At 44.1% G+C, this 11594-nt stretch overlaps 1 long non-coding RNA gene across 1 annotated transcript; it reads right to left on the reverse strand.

The window, feature by feature from the left end:
• Nucleotides 1-1021: 1021 nt before the first annotated feature.
• LOC104872071 lies at nucleotides 1022-10854 on the reverse strand. The gene is made up of 5 exons (XR_004516167.1): nucleotides 10763-10854; nucleotides 8105-8239; nucleotides 6003-6588; nucleotides 1730-2007; nucleotides 1022-1426 (listed from the first exon to the last, which is right to left on the reverse strand). It is a non-coding gene; the product is annotated as an uncharacterized LOC104872071 (long non-coding RNA).
• Between the last annotated feature and the right edge of the window lie 740 nt (nucleotides 10855-11594).

The raw sequence follows: 11594 nt of genomic DNA on the forward strand, positions 1-11594 counted from the left end.
AAATAACACTTGCAAGAAATTCTTCCTTGTGGTTCCTAGGAAAGTCTTTGTTCCTGTCCTTTATAACCAAAGGTATTTTCTAGGAAGTTACCAAAAATCCCAAAGACATAATGGTTAGCATGTGTGTCTCCTGATAGAATTATATTCTCAATCAATTAAGTAATTAGTGAAGCTTCAAAAGATGACAATATTTTAAAGTAAGCTTGGGAAAAAGATTTCTAAGGTCAGAAATAAGTGACCTAAAATAGATAGAAATATCTGGTTGTACATGATATTTATGTGACCAAAAATTCAACTATCTACTCAATTGTAAATATTTGCAGCCAGAATAAAAGACAAAATACATAGATCAAGGTGAGACCTGAAGCTGAAATGTGTTGTTAGTCTGCAAATCATACTTGAGCAATGTCATGCTTCACAGAGATGATCTGACTTTCACATTCACCTCAGAAGATGGGCAGGGAGCAGCTGCACTTTACTATGTGGACCTCACAGAAAGGCTGAACTCAGCTGGGATGACCTCGGCCTGACACTGTAGTCATATATCAGACAGGAAGTCTGGTGAGGAGTTGCTTAAGATTCCCTGGGATTCTAGAGATGTAAGTCAAGAACAATGTTTTACAGTATTAAATCTGTATTTTGACTCAATATGCAACCAAAATATTGTAGTAGTACATGGAATATATACATTATCATGTTTTTATCATTATAAAATAGTGTTGTGATTAGGAGAGCAAGCTCTGGAGAGGAAATTCTTGGTTTAGTGAAAGTATATTTCACTAAATATTTTCAAAAAAGAGAAATAAAACAACGAACAAGGGAAAGCTCAAGTAAAAATGGACTTGAGTATATATAAGCAAATAATCTATAAGTTAACGGAAAACGCTAATTTCTAAACAAATGTTACAGGAAGGAATATAGAAACAGGGAAATAAATTCTGACCTTTAACCTCACATCACAGGTAAATCTGTTCCAGGTGGCTCCTGTAAGGTGTGACCAGAGCACAAGTGAGTGGACCGAGGCAGGCAAAATCTAAGCAAACCGCAATGAGTTTATTGCCATCTGGGTGCAGATGGTCCAAGGACGCAAAGGTGGTTGGCATAGGAAGGAGGGTGCGTGCGGTTTAGAGGGGAGTTTAGGTGGGGGGGTGCCACCTTGGAGAGTGGAAAGTTTTGGGGTCTTTGGAGTAATAGGCCTGAGGCTGATGAACAGGATGGGGTGAGAGCAGCAGGGTGATGGCAGTACAGCAAGGTACAACAAGTGACCTGTGCTCTTTCAGAGAATCGGTCTCCGTGCTGTGAATGAGCGAGGTGGTAGCTGGCTTCCAGCCATTGCTGTTCTTGCAGGCAATGAGTCTGTCGAGGTTTGTTGCCTCTCAGTTGGGCAGGGCTCTCACTTGGGGTCCTGCCATTCCTGCCTGTTGTGCTATAAAAGAAAGGGAAAAGGTGCATAACTTCTCAGGACTTCTTTGAGCAGGACAGGGGCAGTGCTGGCATCCTGTGGATAGAAAAGAAAAAAAGTGGGGGGGGGGCAAGTCTTTATGGCTTGGCCTGAAGCTGCTAGGGGAGGGTGGCGTACCAGGTGGTCAGAAGGAGTTGCTTGGATGTTATGGATCAGAAACATTTCTGGGTGAAATAGGTTAAAATTTTGATTACACAGGGTCCAAACAGTAGTACAAGAAAGATTGGGACTAGGGGTCCCCACATAGGGAGGGGCCAGGATACTCACCCTGTTCGAAGGATGCCTCGCCAATCATTGATAATTCCCCCATCTCAGACTGTTTTTTGAGCCTGGTGCTCATTCTCAGAGCTCTTGTATTGTCTGGAGGAGGACCACGGACCTGTTTGATTAAAACAGCATTCTTCTCCCAAGAAGACATAGATGCCTTCCTTTTTTGCAGTAAAAAATCCAGGGCACACTGCTTCTGGGCTTCCACTCCTGCCAGGGAGTCTACCTCTTTCAGTAAGGCCAGGACTGAGTCGGAGATTCTTCAGTCTTTTGGGCAGCTGTTGGGAAAGTTGTGACAGGCTACAGTTGAGATTGCCATTCCCGCAACTCGTTCTCACTCCTTTGGAGATTCCACACACACTTGGAGGGTTGTGAGAATTGGAGCTCTTTCTTGTTCCCTCTGGAGAGGGGTCAGGACTGGAATTGGAAGGTCAGATTGTTTGGGGACCACATCTATTTTGGGAGACAGGAATACCAGAGTACACGTGCCCATCTAGTTTGTTTGCAGGCATCAGCAGGCAGAGGCCTCAGAAAGCCAGAAGTTCCTGGATATATTTAGGCAGAAGACCCTCAGTCAGTGAGGTGGACACTGAGAGACAGATCCAGCAGTCTTTTGGCAGTGAGGCTTGGAATTGGTTTAGCAGGGAGTAGGCCAAGTTTACAATCTGATTCAAGTAGGAAGGCAACTTGGACAGTTTGAGAGTTTTGTGGGGTCTGCTCCTATCTCACAGCCCGGGACTGTCACGGTAGTGACTTGTATGTTGTTTTGGGACTTGGGGTGCAAGACACAAGACAGGATGATAATTAGTCCATTCGGGGAGGAGGTGGAGATAAGAAGGGAAAGACAAAGAGAAGCTGTGTACTTGGAGTGTGGGAGGTGTATCTGCACATCCTGGTGGTGTTTAAGAGGAGAAAGAGAAAGGAGTATAACTCCTGACAGGAGAAGGAATATGGCTAGCAGGAGGCACTATAGGGTTTTGTTTCTGTTAAGTGGGGTGATGGAGGCGACACCAGAGACGAATGCAAATGTAAGGGGTGAGCGGGAAGAGGCAAGGGCAGGAGGTGAGTGAGTGCAGCGGTGCCTATGCGGGTGGTGTGGAGAGGCTCAGCAAGAGGAAACGGGGAGCAGGTGTACTTTGTCTGAGGAGCAATAGGTAAGGGTCCCGAAAGGACAATTCTTCTAGGCAGTAGTAGACAGTCTCCAGTGAGTTGATCCAGTGATGGGGAGTCCAGTGAGTCCAGTCTCAAACTGGGGAGTTAATTTAGGGATGGGGAAAGCAGGCATTCAGTCCAGGGCAGAGGGATCTGAGCGAATGAGCCCGAGAAAGGTCAGTGGTGAAGAACTTTCGAGCGGGACATTTATTTTCTGGAAATGTGGGTGAGGCTGACGAAGGTGAGGAGCACTTGGGATTCGGAGCAGGCCCTCCCAGCGAGGGGAGGGGCCAAGATGGGGGTCTGACAGCAGGTCCCTATCCCTCTCTTCTAGGTGTTGCCCCAGGGAGTGTCTTGCTGAGAGCACACTGAAGAAGGGCTGCCGCGGAGGAGACAGCGACAGGTATATATTGTACTAAACAGGAAGTGGTAGGGTAAAAGGACAGGAGATCCTGGGCTGGGCTTGGTTGAATTAGTGAGGGTTACCTTGAAAGCCTTGGGCAGGACTGTCCAGTGAGCTGCTGTGATTAGCGGGTGTCTGCGTCCATCCACGTGAAAGTGAAAAGGGGCTCCGAGTCAGGGTATAGAGGGATGGTAAAGGAAGCATCTTTCAGGGCAAGGACTGAGTAGCGGGTGGTGGGTGAGGGACTAGAGGAGGAGAGCGTGTATGGGTTTCTGACTGAAGGATGAATGGGGTGGAGAATCTGGTCGATGGCGGTGGTGTCATTGATCAGACTTATAGAGAGCAAGGATGGCGGTGTTGAGTGGGGAGCTGGTGGGAATCAGGAGGTTATATTTGAGAAGTCAAGTAATCACGGCAATTAGTCCCTGCGGTCTCGACCAGGTAGCGGGTATTGGGGCTGGGCAGGGTAGGGTGGTGCTTCTTTAGGCGGATGTGGAGGGCGTGAGATGTTGAACAAGAGAGGGGCTGAGATGTCCCAGATGTGCTGGTCGAAGGATGGTGAAGATACGGTGTAGGAGGAGGGTGCAGCATTGGTGTGAGGCCCATGCAGTTTATAGAGGGGAGTGTGCGGAGGTGACGGGGCGGAGCAGAGCCTGGGACAGTGAGGGTGACAGAGAGTTTTATTGAAATATCTCGTCGGACGAGTGGGTACGGACAGGTGGGAATGACTAGAAAAGAATGAGCCAACATTTGGGTTTTTCGCACTGGCATAAAAGCAGAGGGGTTCGAGAGGCATGGACACAGTGCAGTCAATGTTTACAATAGTAATTGAGTCTAAAATTAGCTGTCCTGAGAAGGAAGAGAGGGTGGAATGGATCACCTCTGTACTGAACAGATACGAAACAGTCTTACCTTTCACTGCAAGATTTACCCCGGGTTTGTTGGCAGTGATGATCCAAGGGGCATCAGAGACTTCCGAGGTGTGTCAGTCATATGAGGTCCAACTGACGAGGGTGGCGAAGGCAACTGAGCCTGGTGAGTGGTCCTGGGAGGGACCCCTGAGGTGGGCCTGGCCACCCTGGTACAGTCCACCTTTCAGTGAGGGCTTCCGCACGTGGGCATGACTTGAGGGGGTCATGGGATGGGGTAATGTTTGGCCCAGGAGCCAAACTGGTGACTTTCAGGATTTAGAGCAGTAAACTTTTTGATAGTGCAGGCTAAGTGAGACATAAACTGGGCCAGATTGTTATCTCACATTTGAGCAATTTTCTTTAATTTGTTATAACTGACTAATATGTAGGCTGTCTTTCTTTAGGCCCTCAACCAGGCGAGTTATCATTGCCTTAGGGAACTCGCCCCTGGGCATTGGTGTGATTGAAATCTCATGGGGGCTTGTCCTAGGCACGGCTATAGCTCTGTCCTCTAAATTAAGCTCGATCTTCGCTGTTTTTGTAATGGGATTGAGGTAGGGACCATATCTGTCTGTTCTCACTTCTTGAGGGAAAATGTAAAAGGAAGGGTGACACTAGAAGGAAGGTTAAGTCATAGATTGAGTGAGATATTGAGAGTTTTGAACATATTTAGTGGGGTCTGTGAAGAAGGAACCCAAACACCGATTAGTCTGGGAAAGATCAGACAGGGAAAAGGAGCAGGAACTTAGAGTGTGTGTGTGTGTGTGTGTGTGTGTGTGTGTGTGTGTGTGTGTAAGAAGAGGCTGAGGAGCAGAGGGTAGGGAAGAAATGTCCGACTGCAGTTTAAACGGAGTGTGAGAAGGGGCTGAAATGGTCTCTTTAGATAAGCAGGCGGGCTGGAAGTTTCCGATAAGCGGAGAGAGTAGGGAATGGAGCAGAGCAGGTTATGGTAGGAAGTCCTGAAGGAAGCTCAGCAGCTCCAGTGGCTGAATTTGGAGGGCAATGGGGACTGGATGTGAGGAGGATGGAGATCCAACCGGGCATGGAAAGGGGTGTGCAGAGTGGGGAGGAGGCAGGAACAGAGTGAGGCTGTTGAGGTTGAAGTGGGTTAGGCACCGGATGAGGTTTGAGGGCAGGAGCGGCAGATTCAGGGAGGACGGATCAGTGGTCAGAGAGGCGTTGCCGTGGGATGTGGAGGGGAGAGAGCGGACAGAGGAGTTGAGAGGAGAAGTCCAGCTGGGTCACAAGAAGTACAGGGACAGAGGACCGTGGGAAGAGCGAGAAACGACTGGACATATGGGACTTCTGGCCATTTTCTTAGCCAGTGACAATAATTGTCTAGTTCTCAGAGATTTGAAAAGTCAAAAGTGCCATTTTTGGGCCAGTGTGATCCGTTATCTTATTTGAGTTGTGTTCAGGCTGTATTACGAGAACAAATGAGGTGTTTTGACTTCAGGTCGGGAGTGATATGAAGAGGTTTGAAGTTTCTGAGAACACAAGCACAATGGGATGAAGGGGGAACAGAGGAAAGGAGGTTCCCCACAGTTGTGTCTGGCACTGGAAGCCAGGGCTTTCTGGAAACGTAAAGAACCACCTTCAATTGGTTTCCCAAAGCTGAGAGTGTGGGTGGTGATGATATCAGGCATCCCTAAGATCAGGAGGTCATCAAGGGAACCTGTCTGCCTAGTATGTGACCAGTACTGGGGTTTGAGCACATTTGAACCTAAGCCAGGTCAGACACGGCGCCCTGGGTAAGAGAGGCTCAGAGAAGGAGGGGGTGAAAAGGTTGAGTAAAAGTGTCACTTACCTGACCTGACGAGGAGACCTGGACTAGCAGCAAGCTGTGGGTGGAAGAGGGCTGAGGTTGGATGTCAGGGTGGCTTGAAGATGTCTGGGGGTGTTCAAAGTAGGGAGCTTAGACCCTCCTTTGAGGGGAGCTAAGACCTCCCTGTATGGGCAACCAAATGTAAAGTTCAACCTGAGCAGGAGGGAGACCACCGAGGCAGGTAAAATCTAAGCAACATGTGATGAGTTTCCTTCCATCTGGGTGCAGATGGGTCAAGGGTAAAAAGGCAGTTGGCATAAGAAGGAGGGTGCATGTGGTTTACAGAGGGAAGTTTAAGTATGGGAGAGTGTGTCAGCTCAGAGAGCAGAAAATTTGGGGCTCTCTTGGGTGATGGGCTTGAGGCTGGTACACAGGAGAGTGTGAGAGTACCAGGGCAATGGCAGGTTCAGCAGGGTAGAATGGGTGCCGTTGGTTTTTGGAGAATCGGCCTCCTTGCAGGTGTGAATGAGCGAGGTTGTAGCGGGCTTCCTGTCATCACTGTTCTTGTAGGCAATGCATCGGTTAGGGTTTTTCTCTCTCTGTTGGGCAGGATCTTGCTTGGGGGGGGCTTTAAATAGAAACAGTACAATTTGTCTTTAAAAACTAACAGAAAAATAACTTCATGACAATTGGGTCAGGTAAACTGTTGTAATTCAAGCCAAGAAAGCATGTTCCCCGTAAAGCAAGCTATCCTAACATAGTGGAAGTGAGGAAAGGCACTGTAGACAGACTGAGTCAAGCTTAAGTGTCTTCTGTGCTGTTTTATCATAGAACTTTAGTGAAGATGCAGAACCGAGCCACAATGAGAGTAATCAAGCCTGCCCGAGTAGGTGTGGGGAAGAGTCACTCACCTAATCTCCCCCATGCTCCACCCTTCCTGCCCCTGCCATCCCACAAGCGACTCTTCTCAGCTCTGTTCTAAATCACCTGCTTACTCCTTGTGCCCTGACCGGTCCACAGACACATCTTTCCTCCCTTATGTCTCATGTGGCTCTGCCCACGGGAAGTATCAACAGCAACACTCTAAGGTTTTAAATATTTTTCTTTGCTTAAGGTAGCTCTGGGAAGATTGGAGTCATGCGTGACTATGTCAGTTTTTACCCTTTTTCTTCATTGCAGAGTAGTACTGTGGTTAAAAGAACAGGTTCTGGAAGGAAAATTCTTGGCTGAAGTAAAGCCCATGACTAAAACGATAACTGCATCCAGGTAGAAGTAAGTCATTGGAAAAGAGGTAAAACAGGCACATGGATACATAAGCAAATGAAGAAAAGGGGATTTTGAGTAAGTGTTCTAGGAAGAAATATCCACTGTGAGGAAAGAAAAGTTGAACTTCGAACTCACAAAATCTGTTCAAGGTGGCGTATGCATCTCTATAGAAAGAGAGTTTAATCCAGTGTTTCTGTCAGGAAAATAACTTCACGAGCAGCCACAGAGGCAATGCCATACACTAGGCCTACAAGGTATGCTCCATAGAGCAGAAAAAATGCTCTACTTGTTGATGTGAGCAAGGACTCTGCAGACCAAGTCACTGGAAAGGTTCTTCTGTTCTTTGCCTGTAGAGCTTCTGCTCAAATTCCAAAGGAGGGGAAGTAATGCCTGCCTGTTGGTATGATGTGGGAACTAAGTGAACTAATAAAACGCAAAGCATGTAGACGCATAGTTGTGATAGCCTAACCACTAAATGAGCAATTGCTTATACCACTGTTTTTTAAAAAGTATGCATCATTTCCATCAATTATATAAGCTTTATTTTATGCACTGTGTTTGGAATAGTGCATAATGATGTTTGCCCCTGTGGTATAATTTCTGTGGGTGTCCATTTAGTTCCTGAAGCCTTGGAGTTTTTTAATGTGTTTGTGCAGGGGCACAGGATTAAATTAATGCGATTTTAAAAATATCATTTTGAAACAATTTTAGATTTACAGAAGGCATCAAGGTAGTACAAAGAATTTCATGGGTCTTTCATCTTCCCCTAATGCAAACACCTTTGAAAGTACAAACTAAACAATGGATTTCTTCTTATTTCTCCAGGTTTCCATGACTGTCACAAGTCAGTAATCCAAAATCTCATAACCATTACTCACAGTTTCTCTGGCCAGAAATCAGAAATGATCAATCATGACTAAGGCTGTGGTCTGCCTGAGAGCTCAGCTGGGAAGGATCCCCATCCAGGAGGAGGTGCTTGTTGTGAGCTTTAGGCTCAGGGCAGGGTGATTCCACTAGTGAATGATTCAAGAAATTTAAAGAATTAATACTATGCACTCACAAACTCTTAAAAAGTAAATCCCTAATAGCTAAATCTTGAAAACAGCCTATATGCCTGTCACCAGATGAATGGATAAAGACAATTTGCTATACATACATAAAGGAATAGTACTCAGCCATAATGAATAAACTTCAACTATTTGTATAAAAATGGATTGACCTGGAGTCTGAAATAAATCAGACACAGAAAGTTAATATGCATGGTTTCTCTTAATGAGAAACCCAAGCATAAATAATTTAAAGAGCAAGCTAAAAGAAAGATGATAGGAATTGTGGATATGTGAAAAGGATCTGAGGATAAGAAGAGAGAAGAGGAGATGGAAGGAAACAGGAAGTAAAAAAGATCAAGGGGCAACATGTAAGAGGTCTTGGGCTTACTTACTGATGCTTCCATGAGGCTGCATTATTCTGATATTAAAAATAAAGACATCACAAAAAAGATCACTTCAGACAAATATGTTTTACAAGTATAGAGAAGAAAATGTTCAAGGAAATACTAGTAAAACGAACCCACCGAAATATGAAATGTATTGCACGTTGTGCCAAGGAAATGTGAGCTAGGAAATCAGACATGGTTTACACTAGAAAAATCGGATGCAATCCAGTTAGTAATAGAGAACCCAATCTACACGATCATCTCCAGAGAGGAAAAGAAAATATTTGGCAAATCCAAAGCCTGTTCCTCATTACAAAAGAACAGTAACTGGGCACAGAGGGGATTTTCTTAACCTAAGAAGGGCATCCAGAAAAATGTTCATGTCACACCTAATGTGCATCTTGAACATCTATTTTTCCTCAGTGCAGAAATAAGACAAAGGTGTCTACTTATGCTATTTCTAGTCAACAGTACATTAGAGGCTGTTGTCAGGACTACTGGGCAGAAAATAAATATAAGGAACTCGATATTTTGTATATTTATATTCTATATAGAATCAAGTCCAATTATACCCATTTGCAAAAGACATTATTTTGTGTACTGAAAAAAATCCTAAATATTATTATTAGATTTTAATCCTAAAAATTATTATTAGAAGTACAAATGAGTTCATCAAAGTTTCAGTAAATATGATCCATATAAATATTCAGCTGTATTTCTATAAGCAAGCAATTAAGAATAAAATTCCAATTCCTGGAACAAGTGCATTTCGAAAGCCTCAGGCAGCATGGTGGCTGGTGCTGCATCCCAGATCCTCGGGAGGGAGGGTGGTGGGCAGGGGACTTGAGCAGAAGGTTTTGAGAGCAGCCTGAATAACAGGAAAACCATGCCTCCAAAACAACAAACTGAATAAGCAGCACCAAAGAGAAAATATTAAGCAAAAATTTAACAAAATAAGCACAAGATCTATGCACTGACAACTATAAATATATTGAGAAAAATAAAGAGTACCTAAATAAATTTGAAAATATATCACGTTCATTAAGCAAAAGACTTCGTGTTAAGCCAACTCTTTACAAAGAATTCAGAGATTTGAGGCAATTAGCACCACAACGTGAATTGTCTTCTTTGTAAGTAATAAACATGCTGATTCTGAACTTCCTATTGTATGGTCCTGAAAAAAACAAAAACATAGTTGGGAGTGCTAGACTCACACTTCTTGATTTCAAACTTTGCTGCAGATATTGGGATAATAGCATATGTTAGGATGTATAGATTAGTGAAATAAACTTGAATGTCCAAAACTTAACCCTTATAGTCAGAGTCAACTGATTTTAGAATTGATTTAAAATGGATCATACCCCAATATATATGATATAAAATTAGAAGACTTCCTGCAGAGAACATAGAAACCAAACTTTATAGAGCTTGTTAAAACAGTGGCTTCTAGAATGATTTCTAATATGTGAAATTGAAAGCACAAGTGACAGAAGAAAAAAAATTGATACGGAACGTGAGCAGAATTAAGAACTTTGTTTCATTTCTTTCCCTTAACATTATGGTCTCAAGGTGAGCCTATTTCCCTACAAAGGACTGACATCAATCCTTCTTTACGGCAGAGTAGTACTCCACTGTGTATAAACTGCACGTTCTCTTTATCCATTCACCTGTCAATGGACATACAGGCTGCAGCCAAGATTTAGAGATCACAATGTTAAGTGAAATAAATCAGACACACAGGCTTCAATATTGAATGACTTCAGAAGATAGATCATGAAAACTCAGGGAGACGCTGCTTTGAAAGTAAATAAATAATGAAGGAAAGGGCTGGGGCTGCAGGTCAGTGGTATAGCTCTTCCCATGGGTTGCAAGCCCCTGGCTTCAATCCCCAGTACCACACACACACACACACACACACACACACACACACACACACACACACACACAGTGGGTCTGGGGTGATAGAAAGGATAGTAAGCTCGGTCAGGGAATAAACACAATTAGCTTGGAGTATCTTGCAGTGTCAGAAATTGAAAAAACACAACAACACTGAAATCATATCTTAGAAAACATGAAAGAAAATCAATATGTAATTTTTCACCTTATAACACTCAAAAGGAAATTAGGTGCAGTGGCCAAGGATTTAGCTGAGTGATTCCATCGCCTGCCTTGCAAGCACAGGATCCGAGTTTGATCCCAGGTACCAAAAAAAAAAAAAAAAAAAAAAAGGATATTAGGTCCAACTAAGGCACAAAGAGAAAAGGTACAGTATTATGAAGTTAGTCAAAACCCAGCAAAGACTTTGTTTCCGTTTTTTTCCTTTTTTCAAAATTATTCCTTTCCCTTCCCCTACCCTTCCTACTTCCCCGGCCCCTTTGGCCTTATCTTCCTAACTCACATTATCTATTCTACATGTTGCCTTTTATTTACACTTTCAGAAACAAAGCCTTTGTGAATGGGAAGGGCTGGAGGGGTGGAAGGGAGGCAGGGGAATGGGGAAAAAAGAACCAAGATACATCACGTAAAGGTACAAATTCCCAATGATGAATGCCATCATGCTGTATACCTAAAATGTACAATGAACTTAATTAAATAAAATAAAACGAAGCAATTGGCTTTTTCCAAACAGTGACAGTTTAACAGTTCCCATTAAAGACCCCCTTCCACTCCGAAAAAATAAAATAAAATAAAATAAAATAATAAAGGCGTGCACAGCCTCCCCCTGACAGGAGGACACGCGGTTCTTTAGGAATGATTAGCTCAAGCACACCAAGGTGTTTTGATTTCTTTTGTTGACTAAGATGGTAAAACTTTCAATAATCCAGGACAGGAAATGTAGGCAGCTCCTGGTACTGCTACCTGCGGGGCAGAACGTCCGGACACGAGCCTCCTGCGGACACAGGGCTGCCCAGGACCTCGCTGGAAATGGAGAG

Source organism: Fukomys damarensis, unplaced genomic scaffold, assembly GCF_012274545.1.
Source record: "Fukomys damarensis isolate Sample0158 unplaced genomic scaffold, DMR_v1.0_HiC HiC_scaffold_7, whole genome shotgun sequence".
Taxonomy (NCBI): Eukaryota; Metazoa; Chordata; class Mammalia; order Rodentia; family Bathyergidae; genus Fukomys; species Fukomys damarensis.